The 24745-nt window shown below is 41.0% G+C and overlaps 1 long non-coding RNA gene across 3 annotated transcripts; it reads right to left on the bottom strand.

The window, feature by feature from the left end:
* Positions 1-6740: 6740 nt before the first annotated feature.
* Positions 6741-24613, bottom strand: LOC114484550 (uncharacterized). Of its 3 annotated transcripts, none has more exons than XR_003677610.2 (3): positions 24527-24613; positions 14897-14970; positions 6741-8307 (listed from the first exon to the last, which is right to left on the bottom strand). It is a non-coding gene; the product is annotated as an uncharacterized lncRNA (long non-coding RNA). The 3 variants fall into 3 exon arrangements; XR_003677612.2 differs by having other exon boundaries at positions 6741-8224; XR_003677613.2 differs by lacking the exon at positions 24527-24613 and adding an exon at positions 23982-24117.
* Between the last annotated feature and the right edge of the window lie 132 nt (positions 24614-24745).

The raw sequence follows: 24745 nt of genomic DNA, 5'->3' as shown, positions 1-24745 counted from the left end.
AGGCTAGGCAAACCTTTCCACCCCACCAAGTCCCATCTCCCTCCTATGTAGGGTTTCAGGGCAGATTGAAGAGGTAAATGCACACAGCATTCAACAACCCCTCCCAAAATGTTCTGTTATCAATGACACTATGAGCTGGGTGTGGGTACTCCAATTTCACAGATAAGGCAGCCTTTGAACCCAGGTCTGCTGTGGTCAAGGCCCAGGTTCTTTCCATCTCCCCACTGCTGTGACCCTCATGTGAGCACTTGTTCTCATACTGTCTTGCACCGTTACCATACTGTGCATTTGTGGAGGCCAGAACAGCCCTAGGTAAACAACTGTTTGAACTGAATGCATGAATGCCCATGTTAGTAAAAGGAGAGGAAATGATTTGAATTTGAGAGACAGAAAAAGCACTTGTACCAGAGGCTAACGGATTAATTCATTTAGACAGTCACTTAGTTCATATTTAATGAGTATTCATAAGATACCTGGCCCTATTCATATAGATTGTACCATTTTGGATGTCTGGAGGGAGTGGGGAAGGCAGGGTGGTGGGATTGGAGGAATGGGAAAGTTGATCTAAAAAAAGTCTGAATTATAAATTTTAACATTATTATTTTCAGATAATTGGAAACCTCAAACTGGGTTAAAAAGTATTATTAGAGACAGTGAAAACTGATAATATAATATGATTTTTAATAACTATATTAGTAACCATTATGTGAAAACATTCCTGTCCTATTCTATTCCAAAATCCTGGTTGCATGCATACTTTGCATAATTTCTCAAAACTAGTCACTTTATTTATTTTTTATTTATTTATTTATTTTAACATCTTTATTGGAGTATAATTGCTTTACAATGGTGTGTTAGTTTCTGCTTTATATAACAAATGATTCAGTTATACAAAAACTAGTCACTTTAAATTCCAAATTAGCACCGAGTCCAAGTGAAGGTTTTTATTGGACTGTTGCTATGGGCAGAAAGTACTTGAAAAGAAGACACCACACCTTGGTTAGGAGGTGCAGAGAGCCTTCCAGAGAGCAGGACTTCATGTCTTGAAGGAGGTTTATGCTTCTTCACTCAGTCATTCACTTGATTTAGGAAGGAGACAATCAGCACATGTAGGAACCCCAAAGGTCCCAGGTATGTGCAGTTAGTTGGGAGTAACACCACCATTGCTGGGAAGGCTTGATGTGGTTAGGGTTCTGGATGAATTGGTGGAAAGCGGGGGCAGAGAAGGAAGAACCCAGGGCCAAGGATTCCTCAGTGTGGGCATCTGCAGGTTCAGGCGGGTAGAAGAACAGGCAGGTTAATGCAGGTTGGATCACAGGTGACACAGTGAGGAAGCGCTCACGGGAGCGGCTCCCAAGCATGAATCCTCAAAATGAGTGTTGAAATGGGAATGAGATGAATCTGGGGACTTCACTCCTCTTGCAGTCAGTCTTGAGTCATTAAATGGATTCTGGCTGATGTAGAAAGGGGATGGGTGAAGGCAGTCTAATAAGGTGCCTCCAAGCATGTTTGAATCCCAGTCTGTCTCAGGCTGAGTGATCTTGGTAAATTATTTAACCTTTAGGCTTCCATTTCCTCATCTGTAAAGTGGGGATGACAACAGTACCTGCCTCCTGGGATGTTATGAGAATTAAATAACTTGATGACTGTCACATGCTCAGCATTGTACCCAGCACCTAAGCACCTCGGTGGCTCAGTATCAGGCAGTGATGAGTATTATTGAACTGCAGGGGTCTAGGACTACCACTTTTGGTTTGTTAGCCCCTCAAGGGCTGGATCTATGGTTTTATCTTTAGTACTCATTAAATTATTTAGTTCACTATCACGACTGTTTATAAAATAACATTCAGCCATTTTGTAACATGGCTTCTGCTTCCAATGATGACTAATACCTGATACCAAGCAACCTCTCTGTGGACCTAGAACCAACTCTTCCAGGTTTTTTTTCCACCAGAAAAAGAGACAGCTGAGCCATAGCATCACAGTTGAGCTGTCATGTGAGTCATCCCTGCCCCCATTGCATATCCTTAGATTACTCCCCAAACCTCAGATCCCAATAAAAGAGCCATCGTAGAAAGAAAGAAGAAAGGAATATGAAAGCAGAAGTAGACAACTGTCTGCCTGGAGGGTTGGAAGGCATTTCTGAAGGTTCTCCAGACCAAGCACCCCACAGTCAATTAAGTAACAGTGAAGTCAAGAAGGGGACAGAGAGAAGTGACAGGAGGAAGGAAGGGAGCCCTCCAAGGAAAGGTAGGTTACAGGTTCTAAGGGGGTTCAACAGAAGCTTTGCTTCTAATTCCAGTGTTAACAACTGATCTATGCTATGTTAGACAGGCTGAAATTCCTGGGGAGTTGACAGGAGGTCTCTTCCCAGATCCTGAGGCCTCTGGCTGAGACTCTCTTTTGCAAAGAGACACCTGTAGATATTCTCATCAGATACCTAGGTTAAATTATAATAGACTTTTTTTTCAACCCTAATTACTCTTTTCCACCTAGCTTTTGTAGCACTCATGTACAATATGTTACCACTTTCTTTCTTTGCCATCCCTTTTCTTTTTAAATGTTGTTTCTCTACTTCTCTCTTTCATTCAAAGTATAAACTGTTTTTTTTAGAAAAGTCCCTTTGTTTCCTTATTTTCTCTCCCTCTCTGCCTCTCCAACTCTCTATCTCCTGCCCTTTGCCCTTCTGTTCTTTCTGATTATTTATTTCGTTTTCTGTTTTACTTGCCATTTAGCTTGCTCTAACGCTGCATATGAGCCTCTACTCATATTCAGGTCTACATCTTCAGCCCAAGAGAATACCATCTCTTCACAGGGAGGAAAAACTAGAAAAAAACCAGAGCTCTGGTTCTGACCCTTCTCTTATTGTGTGGCTCTGTTATTCCTTACTTCTTTTAATTCTTAGTCTCGGCACTGAAAAGGGAGAATGACCCAGGATACTGCTCAGTAATGCACTCTACTAAGCACCTTTCAACTAAAGGCTTAGAAGGCACAGCTTCACTATTTAAGGTGCAAGATGTTCCAGGCTGATATTATGGCACTGATATTATGCTCTTATTACAGGACTAAGAAATCTGGATGAAGTCCAGCCTCTGCTACCCTCTACTGCCCACAGGCATTGAGACACTTTGTGATTCTGGGATTCACTTTGGAATTACAGAGATTTTGGCAGAAAGTTTCTTCAAAGTCAGTTCAGTCCATCTGGCCACCTGACATCTACGTCCCTGAATCCAGCGAAGGGAAACTCACTACTTCCCAAGTCAGCCTAATCCATTCCACGACCAAATAAGAAAGCTAGATTTTCAAAGAAAACATTCGTATATTTTGTCATGGTGGTTGTTTGCTTTGTTTGCTTTCTCCTTCCATGAATTATAGTTATTTGTAACTTTCAATAGCCATAGGTCATTGCGCTCCTATCAACGTTTTTGCAAGACAGAGGGCTTTAAAGTTATCAAAATACTGGATTATGTGTCTTTTTGAATTACAGATGTGGAGGTAAAAATGTGTTTGTAGTGCATGGATCCATCCCCATCAGCCTCATCATCTAGTATAATAATAATCACTAATACTTCTATAGAATTACTGTGTGCCAGGCGTTTTCTTAGCATTTTGCATATATTAAATTGAGCAAATGTAATTTCTCTCAACAACTTTTCCTATTTGCTTCCCTACAGGGGCCCAGAATTTGATGGCATATCCACAAAAGAAGGAATCTAGATGTCATCTAGTCCAATCCTCAACTTTCCCCGCAAGTCCCAGAGAGGGTGTGTGCCTTACCTTAGGTCACACAGCTATTAGTGGTAGAGTGGGATCTCAAGCATCTTAATAACAACAAGCTCACTGTTCAGAGCCAGGATCAAGAAAGGTATTGTAGGAACCTGAGATTCTCTTTCATAAGAATCTGCCTTGTTTTGTTCTACATATGGCTAATACTCTGCCGCAAGGTGCCAAAATCACCTTTCCTACCTTGTTATCTTTTAAAGTAAGTCCTTCTTTGAATTTCCTTTAAGGCACTTGTATCATCTCTCCTTCCATTTCCCAGTGTTTCTAAAAACTTTTCTAATATAGCCAAGTGAATTTCTTTCCACGTCAGTGAGATTTCTGGATCAGGAACAAAATCATTTCAACCTGTCTGCCATTAACTCTCCCATCAGAACAACTGACAAACACAGTTCAGTTGACCTATTCAAGATCTGTTGGATCTTTCTCCTATGTGGCTTATGGTGAAGGGTGATCAGGTGTCAGGAGAGAAGAACCCTGGGTAGAACATGGAGATGTGTGGCATCTTAGCTGGCTGCATGTTGAACAGAGCACCTCTCTGGCAGCAGAGAAGGGAGCTGGATCCCTGGCTGTTTGCTTCCATGGACGTTCACCTGAATCCTGCTTCTGGGACAGAACTGAAAACTCCTGCCCAAATCTGTTTGTGTACATTTCTTTCCAAGAACCTCTGTCTATGCCCTATCTACATTTGCAACCAGGTCTGGCAATATCAGTAGAGAGGAAAGACTTTTGTCCTCTCAGAACACGGGAATATTCTACGTCAGCAGCCATTTTTTTCAGTGTTGGGTGCATCAGTGTGTGGGTTGCATAGAATATTTTAAAATCATATTTGCTTTCAAGCAATGACAGCTTTACAAACAGAATGGACATGAACAGATGAGTCTAATTCAATTATAACTAAAGCTAAGGCAATTCCAAAACTACTTTATTGTATAAAATATTGTTCAGAATTTATGTACTGGGTTTGAGCTTCTTTTATTTTTAATACAGATTTTATTATAGTTATAGTCGTTGGGGAAAAAATACCAAAGAGACACTGGTTGATTTTTAGTCAGGGTTCTGGTAAAAGTGCGTTTTCCCTAATTGTCTGAACTTTTCTCCACTTCCATAACTAGAAAGATGGGATTTCTATGGATTTTAGGGCCACACACATCTGGGGCTCAATCTTCATTCTACCACTTAAAATTGTGGGAGCTTGTGTATGTGACTTAACTCTGAGTCTCCACTTCCTTCTATGTGACTGATAGCACTTATCTCAGAAGCCATTGTGGGTTTCAAACAAGGTATTTGAAAAGCACATGGAATAAGTTTGCATAATGTTAGGTATATAGACACTCAGTAAATATTAGTTTCCTTCTCTCACTGTGTGTGTGTGTGTATGTGTGTGTTTGGGGAAAAGAGGAGGAAGATTTGATGAGTATGAATTGGATGACTGGTCCAGAAATAAAGGATCGGTATACAATCAAACAAACAAACATACAAAAAATCAAACACAAAACAGAAAGGAACAGAGGTGAGAAATGGAAAAAAGAAGTTTAGAAAAACGCTATCAACAGTAAATATTTACTAAGAACTTCCTATTTATATGTTTAGGTCCTCTAATGTATGGGACTCAAGAATATTCTTGTCCTCAAAGAGCCTACAACACTTTTGAGGAGACAAGATTTATTCATTTGTAAAAGAGATAATTAAAATGCAAAGGAGTTGCTACTCTTGGAGTTGAGAGGAGAAAGCAACCTCTGTATTTATGGTATCTTTGGAGACCAGACAGAAGTTCAGTCGTGCTATGGGAGACAAGGGAAGATGAGAAAATCCTGAAATGCCCAGCCATTTGAGTCTGATGGCAAAGGCTGGCAATATTCTTACAAAGGCAGACCATTGGTTCTGTTAAAACTGCAGTGGTGAAAATGGTCGTGGTATTCTTTGTAACAACAGAAAATCCCCAAACAAACCTAAATGGGGCCTGGTAGTCTCACAGCCTTTATGCTAAGGGGGAGGGGGTGGGTGGACAGGCTGAAGACGTCCAGTGCATACTCCTGGTTTCCTTATTCAGCCTGAGAGACGCTGATACCCCTTGTTGAGTTACTTATCTAGATTCTCTTTAAGCTCCGTCTCTTTCTTTCCCCAGCAGATCCCTGGAGAGATGCCCTTTCAACCTCCATCTCTACTAAATGCCTTTTGGATCCCAGCAGTGGAGCCCATTGGGTGGCTGGACTGACTCACAGCAAACTATTACTGAGGCCTGTTAGCATTGGTGAAAAGAATTCTAGCCAAATCCTCAAGGTTAGAAGAGAAATGACAGCTCCTCCCAGAAGTATTCCCATGACAAAGCACAGCAACCACCCTACAAAGGGTTAATCCTCCCCCCTCCCCTGCCCCCCAACTTGCTGCCAGAGATCAGCTAATCTGATAATTATGGCAACAAACACAGTTTAGACAAACAAGACCTGACCCTGAGGGTTTGGAATGAAAACATTTACTCTCTCCCTCCCCAGAGAGACTGTGCCTGGAGCATACACACAGAGAGACACTGGGAAAATACCCTTGTGCGGGAGCTACAGGGTGAAAACATCTGTGTTCCTGAGCTGCTTAAGAAGATAAAGTTAATGGGGAGAAGGAAGGGGGTGGGGGAGGTGGGAGGAGTGGGGAATGGTACAGTCGGAGGGTGTGCATGTTTCGAGCAGATGGAAAATGTACCCAGAACTGGAGATGTAAGCCAATTGTAACTGATTTTACAACAGAGACAGAGTGAGAGGAGAGGTACAGAGGAGTCTCAATGAGGCAGAATTCCAGTGAAAAACCTGGACTGTGGCTAGAGGGGGAGAAACATCTTAAACCCCCAAAGTAGGACTTATTCCTGAGAGCTGGAAGGGAAGATTATTCCAAGTAGTCCATGATTCTAAGTGAATTTTAGTATCTGCCTGCCAGGCAATGAGGCTCACAATCTAACTTGGCTGGTCATCCTTCTCTCACCCCTAGTTTTGCTTCTAAACTGAGCAACGTGGGACTTCCCTGGTGGCGCGGTGGTTAAGAATTCTCCTGCCAATGCAAGGGACACGGGTTTGAGCCCTGGTCAGGGAAGATCCCACATGCCGTGGAGCAACTAAGCCCGTGCACCACAACTACTGAGCCTGCGTTCTAGAGTCTGCGTGCCACAACTACTGAAGCTCACGAGCCTAGAGCCCGTGCTCCGCAACAAGAGAAGCCACCGCAATGAGAAGCCCGCGCACCGCAACGAAGAGTAGCCCCCGCTCGCCGCAACTAGAGAAAGCCCGCATGCAGCAGTGAAGACCCAACACAGTCCAAAATAAATAAATAAAAATAAATATATAAATAAACTGAGCAACATGCCCTTTCCCCCTTGCTGTCTGCCTCAAAACTTGTCGAGCTACTCTTCCCCTTTCTGCACCTAAAATGTTGCTTCCTAGAAGAAAACTTTCTGGGTTGCTTAAACTGGAGATTCTGACCTTGGCTTGCTTTAACTTGGAATTCCAACAGTTTCTCCTTTCCAACTACCCTCAAGTTTTGCCCCACGTACTCATGAGCCTAATGTCATCCTAGAGCCAAATGTCATTTCTTTTTTGCATGTGGCTGGTGGTATATCAGCTGGTAAACACTCCTTGCCCCTTAAAACTCTCCAAAGGATCTCTAGGCATCCAAATCTTTGGGGATTTGCAGATCATATATATGGATTACCCCAAGCTAAGAGGAGCAACTACTATGATTGATGATAGGATCGAGGTTTAAAATGAATTCCATCAGGTGAAAGATGGTCTAAAATCAATAAGAGAGGATGTGCCAGGAATGTAAAGCACTACATTTAGGTCCAATAATCAATTTACGAGCATAGGACGGAAAGACCTACAAAACAACAGTTTATGTAAAAACAAAATAAAACAAACCATTTTTTTGGTCAACAACTGGTTCAATATGAGATAAAAATGAGCCTATCTGCTTAAAGAGTGAATACAATCATGGTAGGTGTTAATAAAAGTATTGTGATCACATTAACATTTTACTGTATTCTTAGCAAGGGAAGGGTAGAACTGAACAAATCTTTTTTTTTTTTTTAAGTCTAACTGTCGGCTGACCAAGTAGAGTCCAGGAGGCTATGCAGATCAATTTTCCTTTGTTTGTGCTTTAATTTAATTTCAGATTCAAGTGCCCTATTGCAATCTACACAGGGTCCACCTTGGCAATCATCATACCTTGTTCAGCTGGTTCCACTTGCCTGTGTTTTGAATCCCATGCAGGCCCATTTACTTGTTCCTCTGCCAGTCTCTTGGAGGACCGGAGATTCCTCTACTCCTCAAGGAAAGACACTTCTTTCCAAAGAGTCCAGTCTTCTCACCGCTCTTCACACATCCCACGGTCGTTTGTTAATTTGTTCATTCATTCATAAATCCATTGACCATCCACTATGTGCCAGGCACTGTACCAGGAACTGGAATTCAACAGTGATAAGAAACGGTCCTTGACTTCATCAAGCTTATGTTCTCAGGGGGGTAAGTAGATCCTAAACAAAAACTAGGAAAATTTCAGATAATAAAAAGGTATGAAAATTTACCCTGTACTTGAAAAGCCTTCCAACTTCTGCCTAAAATTCTCCGAAAGTTACCTCCGGCTTCCTAACTCAGCTCAAGTTCCACCTTCCCCTTGGAGGGGCAGAGAACTCCTCCAGCTTTCTCCTCCCTGAACTTTTGGTGCCCAAGTGCTTGTAACACATAATTAATACTCAACTGCTCTCCAATTGTTTCCCTTACACTAATTTTGCCTCCCAGTAGACTGTAGGAGCCAGTAAACTCTTTGAAGTTATAGGCTATGCCTTCAGTTTAAACATATTCAGTCAATCTTTATCTATGATACTGTTAAAAAGGAAATGAGAAGCACAGTTTAAACATAACTTGAGGCTTTTAAGCTGATTCCCAGATAACAAGAGAACTTCTTCCAGTGTCTCCGAAATCCTCCAGAATAAGAATGTAAAGTCAGGATGGTAGTTTGTTTACTTGCTGAACATACCTCCTCCAAAGAGTCCTAGATTTTGTAAGGAGATCTTTAAAGCAACAAACATACCTTGAACTGAGTATTAGTGAGATTAGAGGGAACAGCAGGAGGGAAACAGCCAACAAGCTCAAAAAGGGAAGAAAGTTAAGGACAAACAATGGCAAATTCAGAAAAATGTTCGGTCCAAAATTGAGCCCAAACAACATTTTTTTGGGTCCCTCACACTCTGCAGAAGAAAAGCGTCCTGAAAACAAAACAAACCTAGAAACAATACAAACAGCCATCAATAGAGAATTTGATTAAAGCAACAATGGCACCTTCATAATGTGGACTGGTATTCGGCAAGAATGAAGTAGGTAAATCTACATACACTGATGTGAAGAGATGGCCACTTTGTAGTTTAAACAGAAAGTCTCAGAACAATACAGATAACATGATCCCTTTCATTAAAAAACTTACTTATATATGTGTAGAAAATGCATTTAAGGATATATACTAAATTGTTAACAATGGTATTTCTGGGAATGGGTTATAGGCAATGGGGTTGGGGAGACAGGGGAATTTAATAATTTATTTTTACTTTATAACTTCTGAACTGTTGTATATCCTGCACTTAATTGTGGATACCCAGAGTGGTTCCCGGATTTGTACGTGCCCCTTGTGCCACATGAAAGGACTTCTGAAGAGAAATCCTAAGCATCTGCCAATGAACTGTGCATGGCTATGTCCTAGGGGGCATTCTTAGGTAGAAAGAGAGCATATCCCAGCCAAAGATTTGGCAGGGCACACAAGGAGAGCCATCAGGAGGCCGCTACAAGCATGTTTCATGAGTTTTCTCCCTTAATGCAACTCAAGGATGCACTGAACAAATTCCTTGACAAATTTGTTGTTGTTGTTATATAAATGAACCCCTGGAAAAACGTATAAATAAAACTTTTACATCACCAGGCAGTAAGGGAAAACAATATTTAAGACATGTTGAGGTCAAGAATGTGGCTTTGGGATGATAGAGACATTCTGAATTCTAAGTTTGCCACTTACTAGCTTTGTGATCATGGGCAAATTACATCACCTCTCATTGTTTTCCTCCTCCTTCCTGTGAATCTTTTTTGGGGTGTCTCCTCCTTCTCTTTCCAGCCCTGAAATGCTGGTGTTCCTAAAGCTGCTGTCTGAGGCCCTCTTCTCCTTTCCTTGGGTGCTATTATCTTCCTGTGGCTTTAGTGGCCACTTCGTGCCTGTGACATACAAGTCAACGGATCAGGCCAAATCTCTCTCCTTAGCTCCATGCTCTGCCTGATACCTTCTAACGGACCCCATTTCCTGCATGCTAAAACCCTTTAACATGCTTTACATGGTCCTTCAAAATCTGGGGCTAGGTTACCTTTCTAATCTCATTGCTCACACCTTCCCTCTTCCCTCTCTGCTCCAATCAGACCAAAAGCCATTTTTCATTTCTTCCACTAACCGTGTCCTGTGTTCCTTAAACTCTGGGCTTTTACAGCTCTTTGGTCCTCCTGCTCTAGCCTACGTGTCTAGCACCCACCCCGGCAGTTTCCCAGTATTGCACTCCTCACACTGCATTAAATGACTTGTTTACACATTTGGATCACCGACCAAATCATAAGCCCCAGAAAGCCGGGTTATTTGTCTTGTTTGTCACTGTATACTTAGAACATAACCCCCAGTACTGGCACTTGACAATCTAATTATAGACATTTGTTAAATAAAGCCCTATCATTATAACATGAGCGAGGTGATATAATCGTTAAGAATTGGGCTCTGGGTTCAAATTTTAGGTCTACTGCTTAACAGCTGTGCAACTTCTGGCAAGTAATTAACTTATCTGTTCCTCAGTTTCCTCATCTGTTACCCCATCTATTAAAATGCTTCGAGGAAATGAAGCACTAAATGAAATAATTGTTTTCATTACAAAGCAAGTGCTCAATAAATATCAGATAGTTTAACGTTTAGAAAATGCTTAGAACAGTACCTGGCACATAGTAAGAACATAATAAATATTAGTTATTATTATCACTATAATATTTTGTAATGATAAAAATAATGTCTAATTAGTTTTAAAAGTTTAGATTTCTGTGTATAGATTTTCTTAAACCACAGCATATTTGGGCTTAGTAGGTCAGGTAGTCTAGTAGCTTTTCCCCTCTAGGAAAGCATTTGAATGCTTGAGTGGAAAGTTATTAGGGACAGTAAGAGAGCAAGGAAGGAGAACCAACTGTGTTTAGTGTTAATAGGGTTTTAGATTTCAGTTGTTGCAGAACAGTGGTTGGACTTTAATGTTTCTATGATTGTTGCTTTTCTTCCGATGGCAGTTCTCAAACTTGGGTGTGCATCAGCATCATCTGATAGCTTGTTAAACTACCGATCAACTGCCTCTATTTCTAGGTGGTTCTGGGACGAGGCCTGGGTCCGTGGACTTTTACCAAGATCCCCTGGTGATTCTGATGCAAAATGAGGTTTAAGAACCTGTGAGCCAATAAAAAGCAATTGGTTAAAACCAACAACCACTATGTCCAGGTGGCAGCATCGGGCTCAGCAGGACTTTGTTGGAGTTGCCTTCTGGAAAGGGCTCTCAGAGATTGGTGTCTGGGAGATGCCTCTGCTGCGAGGGACTATTGTTACGGCCAGGAGAATCCTAAAGACAAAAGGCTTCACCTCCAGGGTAGTGCTGGAGGCGCTACCCTGTAGCAGCAGTGAGAATCACCTAGAGAGTTTGTTAAAATGCAGATTCCTTGGTCCTACTCCAGACCTACTGAATTGGGATATGCATTTTAAACAAGCTTCACAGACTTGTCTGAGGCAAGTTAAAGTCAGAGAACCCTTGACAGAAGCTTGGGCTGATCCCAGTGCGTCGCAGCCTCTGCCAGCTGGTGTGCAGAGGTGTTTTTGTTTTGTTTTTTGTCATACTCCCCTTCCCAGCAGTCCACACGGAACCTAGACTGACTTCTCAGATCTTAGATGGTCACCAGCCCTCAAAGACCAGGGAGGGTGTAACCCGGAAAAGACTTTTGTAAATCAAAGCATAACTTTCTTTGAATTATTAGATGTTATGCCCTTTTCTGAGGAAAACTAGAGTGGGCATTTGGTTTTCAGGAACTGTCTGGTTAAAATGATTTTCTTTAGAGAGAAATCTCAATTGTGGTAGGTGGGCCTTGTCTGGATTCCTCCTGACAGGGCTGTCTTGGTACACTTGGCTCCAGTGAGTGAGGTGTTTTGAAGGTGACATCTATTCTCCTTATCTGTCAAGAATAGATGAGCAGGGACTTGGTTGCCGCGGGGGATGTTACCGCCTTGGTTTTCCCATCAAACTCAGTCAGGCTTTGTAACTTGAAGGAATGAAAGAGGGAGAGAGAGAGGGACAGTTTCTAACGAGCTGTCAGCAGGGTCCCACCGGCCTGCCTCAGCCCTGACTTTGTTCCAATGCTATTAGGGTAAAAATCCTTGAGTTTCTCTCAGACAAAGAGAAGTGGCCTGGGGCCGAGAGGCACAGATTCATAAGCAATTTCCCTCATTATACACTTCCAGTTCTTAATCACCATTTCAAAGAGGAAGAGCTATCAGAGCAGACTTTGAGAATTTTGCCCTAGACAGGATGCACAGCCCTCATACTGTAGCTTAATCAGTGTGCTTTTCTCAGCTGCTTAAAATGGGGGAGACCTGGCTCTCAGCATGGCTGAGCTGTAGGAGACCTTTTGTCCCTAGTGATTTTTAGGCCTGGGACAAGGGAGAATTTACAAAGTGCTAATGTAGAGATCTTTCCAGAAGTGGGATCTGCTCGCACGGATGAGATATCCAAGGAACCAGAGAGGTTGTTAGAGACAACGCCAAGTGTAACATCAGGGGTGTGGGGGGAATGTATCTGGAAAAGTCAGAGTAACACAATTCCAGTAATCCCAGAATCGAAAAGCGACAGGTTTAATAACAAAAACCTTGGTACCCTAGCAGTTTCTGTTTGGTGCAGGAATTATAGATTTATTTTTTGTCAGCCACTCTGCTATTTATTATAAAATTATGCATTCAAGATGATAATATTAAAATAATAATTAGCTTAAATAGTCTGTAATCCAGGATTACAGATGGTACGACAAACAATAGCCCTGGAATGCACTTGGAATAGTTACACAAGTAGTGCATGGATACATTCTTGTAAAATATTTAGAAGTTTACACAGCAAAAAGTCCCTTTCCCTCCCATTCCTCTTCCCAGAGGTAACCACTGTCAACAGTTCAGTAAGTATACTTCAGTCATCTTTCTGAACATTTACATACACATGTATGTATATATGCACACTCATCTTTTCGCATAAATGAGATCATATATATTGCTATGTAACTTTAAAAAAACCTGAATAGGGCTTCCCTGGTGGCGCAGTGGTTGAGAGTCCGCCTGCCAATGCAGGGGACACGGGTTCGTGCCCTGGTCCGGAAGATCCCATGGCTGCTGAGCCTGCGCGTCCGGAGCCTGTGCTCCGGGACGGGAGAGGCCACAACAGTGAGAGGCCCGCATACAAAAAAAAAAAAAAAAAAAAACCTGAATAGTATACATATCTTGGAGATATTTTCATAGCAGTACATATGAGTCTTCCTCATTCATTTTCACATTAGCACAGTACTGCATTATAGGGATGTGCCCTGCTTAGGGAATCACTCACTAACTGGTGGACATTAAAATTGTTTCCAATATGTTTGCTATTACTAACTTTTAAAAATGATGTATACCCATGCTGCACTCCAGACCCACTGATTCAGAATCTTTGCGACTAGGCCTTAGGCTCTGGATTTTTTTCAGAAAAAAACTGGAAAATTCTAATGTGAGGCAAGGATTGAGAATCATGATCTACACATTAAACAAAATAAAACAGAACTCTAGAGCATTTTAAGATAGTACAATCAATTATTATGGAAGCAATCAGAGACAGTCAAATGGTCACTGATTAATTTTTTTTTTTTTTTTTTGCGGTACGCGGGCCTCCCCCTGCTGCGGCCTCTCCCGTTGCGGAGCACAGGCTCCGGACACGCAGGCCCAGCGGCCATGGCTCACGGGCCCAGCCGCTCCGCGGCATGTGGGATCCTCCCAGACCGGGGCGCGAACCCGGCCCCCCTGCATCGGCACGCGGACGCGCAACCACTGCACCACCAGGGAAGCCCCACTGATTAATTTTTAATCATTTACTCTGAAAACACCCTGAGTAAATCAAGTTATCCAAGTGAAAATAAACATGATATTTAATAGCTGCATGGCATTTTTATCTTTGGAAATGCTTTCCTTTTTAAATCTCAGCATCTTCAATTCAAAGCTGTGAGCAAGGTGGGCCAGGAATGACCTTGTCTGTTTTACAGTCCTGGAAGCTGATGGGGGTAAAATGATGCTTCTCAATTTTAATATGCTTAGGAAAAATCTGGGAATCTTCTTAAAATGCAGATTCCAACTTAGTAGGTCAGGGGTGGGGCCTGCGATTTTGTATTTCTAACAAGCGTGAAGGTGACTCTGATGCTGTTGATCTGAGGACCACACTCATTAGTAAGCACCTGGATTAAAGGTAGTGAGCTAAATACAATGGAGAACTCAATTCAATAGAAGAAACTGGGTGTCATTGAAATGATGGACACTTAGCATGACGAAGAAAGGAGTGAAAGGAGAAGGGAATACAGGGTGGAGAAGGATGGACAGCAAAGCAGCTCTTCCTCTCCATCAGCTAAACAAGGATGCCTTTCATCTTGGAATCCCATGCCCTAAACAGGGGCACATCCTGAATACGGCGCTAAAAGCATTCCAAGCCTATTGGCTGTCATACCATCTGTAATCCTGGAGCTTGCCCAATATGATTTCTTGTCTCTGTAACCTTCCCTTCTGGGGGATCCTGATGGTAGCCCATGGGTCCTATAGTGCTCATCCCACAGCCTTTCACCTTGTTTACAACCCACTCCTTCCTGGGGAAACCAGAGGCTCCAATTCTGAACTTGACTTGTCTCTGCGCACCATTTACTCTCTTGGTTCAGTGGTCTTCCAGAGGAGACTTTGCAGCCCAGCTCTGGCTGTTATCTCCGTCAGACATGGAGGAGACACCATAAGTCTCTTGGCCATATCCACTCACCAACTATGACAGTTCCATCTTCTTTGGGCAGTGCCTGTCATCAGGTTTCCTCTCACTCTTTAGAGATTCCTGTCCTGTGTAGGATAAGAATAATAAACATATAAGTACACGTTTCTGATTCTCCCTTCTCTTGATATCTGTTTTTATTTAATTAATAAAGATCTATGTGATTCAGAATAAATTTTTTACTTGCTTTACATTTCTCAACTGAGTCACAAAGGTAAAGATACAGATACTTGTATCTTACTAATAGAAACTAGAAGTTTTTCAATTCTGTTTTTGTGTTTTTATCATTTGGAACAAAAAAGCTAGAAGCACTAATAAGATAATAAAGGTATTATTTTAATGGGCCATTTTCTCTTGAAAACATTGGCTGCCAAAATAGATTCCAGAAACTTAAGATTAATATGTGCAAGCTGTAGGGTCTAAGAGGTGCTGCTGGGGTGGGAATTAGAAGGGGAATGCTATCCACACTGGAGGGAACATTCTGAGGGGAAAGAACTGGCCTCAACTAGATGAATTCCCCTTATTAATATGCTCTCACGTTCCTTTTCCATGAAAGGACAAACAGCACTTACCATGGCTGTAATTTTAGTAATTTAATTTGTGCATTGCTTTTATTGTCTGTCTCCCCCATTAGATTAGAGAATTCGTGAGGACAGGGACTTTGTCTTTTTGATCACCATGTTATCTTTTTTTTTTTTTTGGCCACACTGTGCAGCTGTGGATCTTAGTTCCCTGACCAGGGATTGAACCCAGGCCATGTCAGTGAAAGTTCTGAGTCCTAACCACTGGACCACCAGGGAAGTCCCTCACCATGTTATCTTTAGCACCCAGTGCAATGCCTGACACATACTAGATGGTCAATAAATATTGATAAAATGAATGAAGTGAATGGAAAAAATCATGAAGAAAATTATGAAGAAAAAGAAACAGTGGTATTATGTTACGAGATGGAGTTTTAATGTAACTAAGGTTAAAACTATAATTAAAACTAAAAAATAAAAGGCTCTCAAGACTACAAAGCTGATAAATGGAATATTGCCTGCCATATCAGTAAACAAAAGAAGTCACAGTCATCAGCAATTGCAGCCACAGCCAGTGGTGAGCTGGTGAGCGCTGAGGAAACTCAGGAAGGAAAAGTGTACCTGCCATCTAGCAGCCATCAGGCTGCAGCTACTCCCTATGGTGAGCCCTGAGGAAACTCAGGATGAGAAAACACAGGATACTGGCCCCAGTTAGCTTAAGTACATATCAAAGGAATGATTTCAGTAAGCCCAGACTCTTGCATCTTCCTACACATAGAAAAGCAATAAATTCCTTAACTTGAGATTTCTAGTTTTCTTTAATTAACAGTAATCATTTGTTCCTACTACCTGCCCTTTGTCGCAAAACTCCTATATATCCTAGCTCCCCCCTCACCTCCTCAGAGCAGTTCTCTCAGTGTTACTTGAGATGCTGCCTCCTGGGCCTGAAGTCCTAAAAATTCCCACCAAATAAAACATAACTCTCAACTTTTAGGTTGTGAATATTTTTTCAGTCGACAAAGCTTAGCTACGGAAGAAGGATTCCTGATTGGAAAAGTTGGAGACCCATTGCTTTAGTCATGTGGAAGATTAAAACTCATACCTTATCCCTTTAAATAATTTTGACATTGTTAGGTCATTTTTCTTTGTAAGCCCTATGCCTCTTCCATTTCTAGAGCAGGATGTTTCTCTCTTCGGAACTTGGAACTCTTGTGTGGAAATTAATATGATGTCAGAAAGCAAATACAGTGACTTCATCACAGAACAAGGACCTCCTGTGGTCTTTTTAAACTCAAGTAATGAACCAGTAATACATTTTAAATTTTTAAAATATGCTCTACCTTAAGGAGAAGCTGTGGGATTAAATTTTGGTATGCATTAATATAAAATATTCTGAGGGCCCTGGAATAAAAGCACAATATAATATCTAAAACTAGAACATCTCATTCATTCTTTCACTCAATAAACTTTTATGACACCAGAGGCCATATGGCACAGCGGAGCAGGGACCCTGAAGATAGGCTGTCTAAATTCATATCCCCACCATTTTATGGTTGTGCCATTTTGGGCAAATTGTTCCAGTGCTTTTTGCCTCAATTGCCTCATCTGTTAAATGGAATAATGAGACAACCTACTTCCATTGTTATTGTAATTTGAGTTAGTTTTTATTGAGCACTTAGAACAGTACCTGCCATATAGTGAGCACTATGTACATGGTTTTAAATAAACAAACTCCTGTAATGTGCCAAGCACATACTAAGCACCAACAGGCTTCCAGGAAATTAGTGAGCTAGTATCTACTGAACACTTTCTATGTATCAAGCACTAATCTGTAGGCAGTTTTGTATCAATTTTTATGACAACTCTGCTGGAGATATCACCCTCCTTCATTCCTTCAGCCCATATTTGTTGAGTGTTCACTAGATGTCAGGAGCTGTTTTTGGTCCTGAGACACAATGTCTTGGGATTTATGTTTTAAAAAATTACTATTTTACCAACAAGTGATTTTCAATAGCTCCCTCGATTTCCAGATCAGCTCAAAATGTAGCGTGTCACATTAATCTTTATTAAAACATATTCTCATAACTTCTGAAGTTTTAAATTACTACATTTCTAGAGCTTTGTAGAACTATTTTCCTGCCTCTGTCTGTTCTACTTAATTATCATTGTTAGAGACTATCTTAATTTTGTATTCTTGTGAAGTCTCTTTCAAATCTGTTATTTTTTCAATAAAAACTTGAATTTTTAGGTTATAAAATAACACCTTTGTTGGAAAGTATGTCATTGTTTATTTTTCTATTAAAGCAATGCTGCAATGCATAGTTGTATATGACTGTCTCTCTTTGTAAACTTGTATAAATGTCTTTAGGATAGATTCCTAAGAGGAGAAATTGCTTGGTGAAATGGTATACACATTTTAATTTTGACTGATATTGCCAAAATGCATTCTAAGAAAAGGGTTTATCGATTGACACTCTCACCAATAGTGCACGAAAGTGCCTACCCCACCCTGCACTCTCAACGACACTATTTTATCCATATTTATAAATATTTTTGTTAGTCTGATGGGCAAAAATGGATTAATTGGTGTGGTTTCAATTTTATAATGAGTATGATTTTTGGTCCATTTATTGGCCATTTGTATTTATTCTTTCCTGATTGATTTCTCTATATCCTTAATTCATTTTTATATCAATACAATGAAGCGCTGAGTATTAGTAGATGTGACTGATAAGCAGCCTGCAAATATTTTTTCCAAGTCATCATATTTTAATGTATGGTGTCTATCGTCAATGTTTTTCTTTACGGCTTCTGAGATTGTGTCGTGATTGGGAAAGTCTATTCCACCCCAGTACTGTTTCAAAAATCTCCACTATCTTCCCTATTTTGTTTGTAGTTTAAATATTTAAATTTCAAAAAATTGCTACAGTGATAGCAATAATGATTAAAAATAGTACTTAATTTTCAGTAATTAACAGAAATCACATATTCTGGAAATCAAATAATAACAGAGTTTCTTTTAACGTGATAGTTTTCTTCATATAAATGTCTAATTATATGCTAGACATAAATGACCTGTGAAAGCATTTTATAGAGGCGCCTCTCTTTTCTGGCGTATATTCCCATGTTTATAGAAAATAGCTGAGAAAATGGTTAGAGAGAGACCAGGACAGAACCTCTCTGAGGGGTGTGAGAATTTAAAACAGAGTAGAAGTCTTTCGATTACCTTGTTTTACACATCCCTATCCACAGAGTGAAAGTCCTATATTTTTTTCCTGTTTTTGCCCAATCAACAAAGATGTGCTTTGGAAAGCAGGTGATTTGGAAGATAGTTATTAAGAATTAATTCTGGATGAAAAAGTTATAGAGATCTGTTGTATACAATGTGCATGTAGCTAAATCTACTGTACTATACACTTTAAAATGGTTAAGATGGTAAATTTTATGTTATATGTTTTTTACCACAATTAAATAAAATGAGTTAATTCTGCATTAGAGTGTATGTTTTTAATCAATCAACAAATATTTGAGTATCTATTATGTACCAAATATTTTGTTGCAGTGCAGGATACCGGGAAATATAATTGGTGGTTTCAGTTCTCAAGGAACTAAGAAGCTATCAAGTTGGAGAAAAAAGTTAAGTATGCATGAAAATGTACAATCTCAGGCAATGTAATGATACCAAATGAGGAGAAGAGACACAAATTCTTATAGGAGTTTAGAAAAAGCAGGAATCTGACTACAGTGATAGAAATATTTGTTAGGTACTTAAAGGGCTTTCAAAGCACTTTAACATATATTTTCCAAATTGACACTTTTACCAGATGTAGGAGACATTATCTCCGTTTAACAGATGAGGAAACAAAGGCTCAGAGGTTGTAATTTTTCCAAGTTCACACGGCGGCACTGGGAACTAGACTCACTGTCTTTCAGTTCTTACTCCTAGTGGGATTTATTTAAGTTGGCACCGAAGATTTGCTGCCAGAAAGTTTTGAGGGTTACAGCAGAATCCAAATGTGCCAGGGACGCTATGGTTATGTATTTGCTAGAATTATGATTATTCTCTCCTCGCTGTCAGCCTGCCAAAGAGCATCAAGTAACTTTTAATACAAAATAAGGGATTATTTTTTTCTTGCTAGTTACTGCATAGAAAACTCAAGTCAAACTGCAATTGAATGAGGACTAACATGCAAGACTTTAATTTCACCGCTATATACACACAGCCATTTAGCCAACTGCAGTCCCATTACAGACATTCCTTACCCATCATGTCTGACATCATTCTTTAAAGTCATAATACATATGGTACTTAACTGTACCAGATCAGACAGGTCTGATCTGACCCAGGTGTGACAGAAAGGAAAACTAACACAGACAGCAGAATAAAGTCAGTGAATTCAAATTTAAAAGCAGTTATCAGGGCTAAGACCATATGACTTACACACATTTTTTTAAACCACATCCTGCTAGTTCAGTGGACTGACTTCTCCCCAGAAAGTGCAGAGGAGCATTAGGTCTGTTCATACAATAACCCTATCTGATTGCCCAGGGTCAAGCTACTGTTTATCTCTGCCAGACACAACCCATATCCTGAACAGAGCCCATATCCTAAAACCTGCGTTTTTCACCAGTTACTTCAGGGCAATACAGGATCTGACGTTCTTTCTACATAATCACCTAAACAAGAAAAATACTCTAATTTTTTGTTTTTTAAGTATTAGGTAAAAGTAAACGCACACAGTGGTCAAGAGCTTTGCTTTTCATTTTCCTTCTCGTGAGTGCTCAACATTTTGCAAAAGAAGGGCAGTGCTGCCCTCTACTGCAGGATGTTGCAATGTTCACAATACACTTCTACATCCACGCATCACCCCGCACCTCACCCCAGCCATGTCGGGTAGAGGAAGACAATCTATTACAAGGTTTTACACTACCCCTTTAGGAGTTGTTTAAAAGAAATGTGTTCTTGGAAAATACATTGAATTTGTTTCCTTCATCATCTCTTCATCTACCTTCCTCTTGTATCAAAGCATAGGGCTTTTAGGACATGACCTAACAACAAAAAAAAAGGATATTACAACTTGGGGGGAAAAAAGCTTAAGACATTGCTCTAGAGGTAAGAGGCTGTGTTTTGATGCATTTAGGGAGAAACGGGGCAAGGGGAGGAAACTTTCTTCTGACTTTAAGGTCTGTAGCCTTCTGGTCTTCTGTCATTTGGAGCGTTCTCTTTAGCTTTTAGCTAGGGTGATCTATTTCCTTCTCTATGTTTCTTTGACTGGAGATGACAGTCACCTGGGCATGTTAAGAGAGTAGTGGAATAGGGTTTCTAAAACACTCTCTACTCTTCAGAAAAAGATAATATAGAAATACAAAGGGCTATTATTAATATAGCTACGATTAAGTTAATTATTAAATGTCTTGTTACCTTTAAATTGCTTTGAGATTTTACAGATCTCTACAAAGACTTCTTGAAGGGTTGAATTTATTAAGAATTATGTTCTCTGTTTTCTTTTCCATTAAAAAAAATTTCAGAGTACGTGCCCTCAAGAGGCCATGGCAGACAAGACTTTAAAGATAGTCTAACGATTACCCTATAGCTACCGAGGGACTAAATTGTAATCTTCATGATAATAATTTCTACAACTGTGTTAAATGCATGCGTGTGTGTGTGTGTGTATCAACACCAAGAAAAAAATCTTTTTTCCCCCAGTTTACAGATAAGAATACTAAAACTCAGACATATTAATTTACTCAAACTTTCAAAACTAGTAAGAGGCAAAACTAGAATTTGATTTCAGAATTTGATTGAAAGCCTATGCATTGTTCTACTATGTAGCTGATCAACGAACAAACTAAACAAATCTCAAAGGCACATGCTTGTAAACAACATCTGTCATGATGACAATGATGATAGTTAACATACTGAGTACTTACTAAGTGTCCAGGTACAATTCAAAGCATTTTAGAGTCAATCATTTAATAACATTAAATCATTTAATCCTCACAGCAACCCCATGAGGTAGGAATATTATCTCCATGTTATAAGTAAGGAAACTGAGGTATACAGAGGAAATCTAGTCCCAGAGGCCACGCTTTTAACCATTATGCTACACTGCTTCTTAAGTAAAGTACAAAAATTATATAGCACAACAATTTCTAAATGGTGCCCTGGAACTTAGTTCTATTAATAAGTAGATAAAACCCATCCATAGTTGTCAGTCCTGTTGATATCTCTGTTATACAAAGGCCTCAGCAGCTTTAAAAAAAGTTCTGCCCATGTAGGTGCCTAGTTTAGAACTAACATTAGACCTTGTCCACTGCAGGCCTCACTAGACATGCTCTTCTATGAAATAGGAAACAGCAAGAGACCTTCACTTGGTCCAATCCATGTGTGCAGGGGGGGAGACAAGTCATACATAAGGGAGGGAGGAGAGAAGTGAGGGAAGAGATGCAAGGGGAGATGGTTCCAACAAGGCACAGCCAGGAAACAAGCCAGTTAAGCTGAAGGGAGTGGTTGATAAGCGATCACTTTCCTTAGCAAGAGTAAACTCAATACAGTCAGAAGCCAGCACCAGCTTAGGGGCTCTACACTTACTTTCTTGCCCATGATTTGGTCACATGGTGACTATCAAACAGATCTCCTCTAACAGCTTTGTTTTTTTAAAATTTTTATTGGAGTATAGTTGATTTACAATGTTATGTTAGTTTCAGTTGTACAGCAAAGTGACAGCTTTGGTTTTTAAAGAAACTTTTTTTCAGTGCACAACTCAGTTTCTAAATAATATCCTATCCTTAGTGACAATACATACCCAAAAATAACCATTCCAAAGCGCTTTGTGCTTAAGTGCAAAGTGTGATAAACTCCTCCCTCCCTTGTTGCTAAGCGGACCTTCTGGGTATCAGCGGCAAGATTAAGTACAATAAGCAGGTGTGGATTTGCTTAGAGGTCCATGCAGTGCCCCCTACTGCCCTGTCCTGCCTCTTATGCTATGCAGCAGTGCTGCCTAGCCCCAAAGGCTTCAGATTTCCAAGCGAGTATATTCTAAAGGAATTCATTCCCGATCAAGCTGTTGCTATGTGGTTCCTACTTCCTCCCTTCCAATTCTTTTGGAAAAAAAAAAAAAAAAAAAAGGCAGAAGGGAGATGGTAGGGACAGATAGTCATAATGAAGTCCGGAGCCAGGGGAATACTCTTTTCCTTCTGATCCTTACTGCCCTTTCCCTGGACACTCACTTTACCTGGCTGCCTACTAGTCTGGGCAATGTTTGCCTCTCAAGAATCTTTTGCTTGAATTATCCATTCAGCAGGGTGGCTGTCTTGCATCCATTCTAAGTCAAAGTGTTAAAATTAGTGATGGCCTGGAAAGCATTTTGTTTACTTCAATACAGGCATTTTGCTTAGAGGGGCAGGCTGCAGGGCTCAAGATAGAAGGGCACTGAACTTAAAGTAATCTCCAAGAAACATATTCCCGAGGAAAAAAGTTTGAGACTTGCATCCCACATAATATACAATCCCTTCCCCCATCACCCAGTAACTGTTTGCCCCTTTCTAAAATTCAGAACAGATAATTATGGGGACATGAAGAAAAACTGCATATGGTACTTTCTTTGCCCCTATCAGCACTGACTTGGTTATGGGGTTGCTTAGGTTGCCAATAAATATTTATTTGGACTTAGCTAAGTTGATAATGTTCAGGTAATTTAGGGTTGTTTTTCCCACAGGGAATGACGTAAGGAGTGACCATGACATTGTCGGCCAACGCTGTGAAGATCATACTTTTAAATCAAACTTTGGTAAGGCTGGGCTATATAACACCTCACTCAGCAGTTGCCCTTTGCCTCTGCTTATGGAAGCACCGAAAGTTCATTGTCATTTCACCTTCAGCGTTGAACTCACAATCTTAGAGGAAAGTGTTGTTAATGAAACACTGTTGACAGTTATCTTTAAAACCAGAGGCTAAGTCTGAAAAGAAGCAAATGATACAAAGGTTGGCAGGTGTTGCACAAAGGACTTTTGGCTTATGTTTGTTACTTTGAATGAAAGATTCATTTTGAGATTTGTCGTATTATCCAATGAATAGAGGGTAAGGTATTGCTTTTTTCTGAACCAACAGAACTGACTCCTCCTGCCACCATTTATTGAATACTTACTAAGTGCAAGAAACTAATGGAGACTAATACAGGGTTAAGATCTCTAGCCAAGTTTACCATCTACAAGGGGTGTGCAGATGTGCAATGATGACAATAGCTAACATTTAGGGAGTGCTTACTATATGCAACTAAACACTTCATGTATTAACTCACATAATCCCCACAACGACGCTAAGAAAAGTACTATTATCTCCACTTTATGGAGCAGGAACAGAGAGGTTAAGAAACTTGCCTAGACCTGACCAAGTTAGTAAGTGGTAGCACTAGAATCTAAACCTAGGTAGTCTGGCTCCAGAACTAGGTTCTTAACTGGGCATTTTGGGCATTTTCTACAATTGTAATATTGCCAACAAGGGACAGAAGCACAGGAAAGAGAGAGGGATTTTAACCAGAGTGAGGGTTAAGGCAAACCTTTAGGGAGAAGGCATTTGCTCTGGATCTTGAAGGTCAACAGATGGAGAGAGGGGCCGGGAAGGAAGGAACATCCTGACTAAAAGAAGAGACAGTCTGAATACCAGCCAGCTGACGACAGCAAGATCTGGTTGAGGGCCTGCGTGGGAGAAAAGCTGGAGGGGGTGGCCGCGCCCAGATCCGTAAGGTCCGTGAGGACCAAGCTCTTTCGGTAAGGAAAGGGGAGCAAAAGCTTCAAACTGTAAGAGCGGCAGAAAGGAATTCCTGGACACTTCCTCTTTTAGTAGGATGGCCCCCTGTCTGAAACCAAGGCAGGTGGCCCACCCACATTTCTCTCAGGGGGAAAGAGCCGACCGAGATGGTCAAGGTCGTCCGCGCGGGCTCCGGAGCTGCACGTCCTGGCCGAGGACTCACGACCCGTGGGTAGAGCCCGTTTTGGCTGCCAGCCCGAGCCGGGCCAAACTGGGTCAGGAACGTGCGCACTCTCGGGCCTGGCAGGGAGAACACCAGCTCCGCGGGTACCGGAAGGCCGGTCCGCCAGCTACCTGTCGCCAGCTACCTCCCGCTTGTCTCCGGGCGCCTGAAGGTCGAGAAAGCTGCCTCCCGCGTACGCCGCTCGGCTCCTCCCCTCAGCGGCCCAAGGAACAACGGCTTCAGCGATAGGAGCACGCTCTGCCAATCAACTCTATCCCCGCCCCGTCCCAGCCGGCGTACGTTGCATTGGTTGCATCATTACGGGCCTCCGATAAGATTCTCTTCTTGGA

The sequence above is a fragment of the Physeter macrocephalus genome, chromosome 20 (genome assembly GCF_002837175.3).
Source record: "Physeter macrocephalus isolate SW-GA chromosome 20, ASM283717v5, whole genome shotgun sequence".
NCBI classification, from domain to species: Eukaryota; Metazoa; Chordata; class Mammalia; order Artiodactyla; family Physeteridae; genus Physeter; species Physeter macrocephalus.
This window is presented reverse-complemented; position numbering and strand designations above follow the sequence as displayed.